Source organism: Penaeus monodon, chromosome 34, assembly GCF_015228065.2.
Source record: "Penaeus monodon isolate SGIC_2016 chromosome 34, NSTDA_Pmon_1, whole genome shotgun sequence".
Classification (NCBI taxonomy): Eukaryota; Metazoa; Arthropoda; class Malacostraca; order Decapoda; family Penaeidae; genus Penaeus; species Penaeus monodon.
This window is the reverse complement of record NC_051419.1, coordinates 24,831,653-24,832,012: the sequence shown is the minus strand read 5'-3', so window position 1 is coordinate 24,832,012 and position 360 is coordinate 24,831,653.

The window sequence follows — 360 nt, the reverse complement described above, 5'->3', positions numbered from 1 at the left end:
AAAAAAAAAATATCTTTGTATATTTGTTTTTGCATGTAATTAAGATTTTTATTTATTATAAGCGTCATAAGATATTTAAATGTTTTTAAAATATATTCTATAAATGAATAAATAATTTATAAGATAAATTGTCATTCTCTTATTATATAATTAATTTCCATTTTTTTTTTTCTACTTTTTTCTATTTAATATAATATCTTTTGTTGTTGTTGTTGTCTTTCTCGTCATTCGTTTTTTTTTCCCCCCTTGCCTGTGTCTCCTCCTCTATTGTCGTTGGGCTGGGTTTTTAACTTCTCTGCTCTTTTGGTATCCTTCTCCATTTTTTTCCTCTCTCGTCCTGGCTGGCTCGGAAAATTTTTC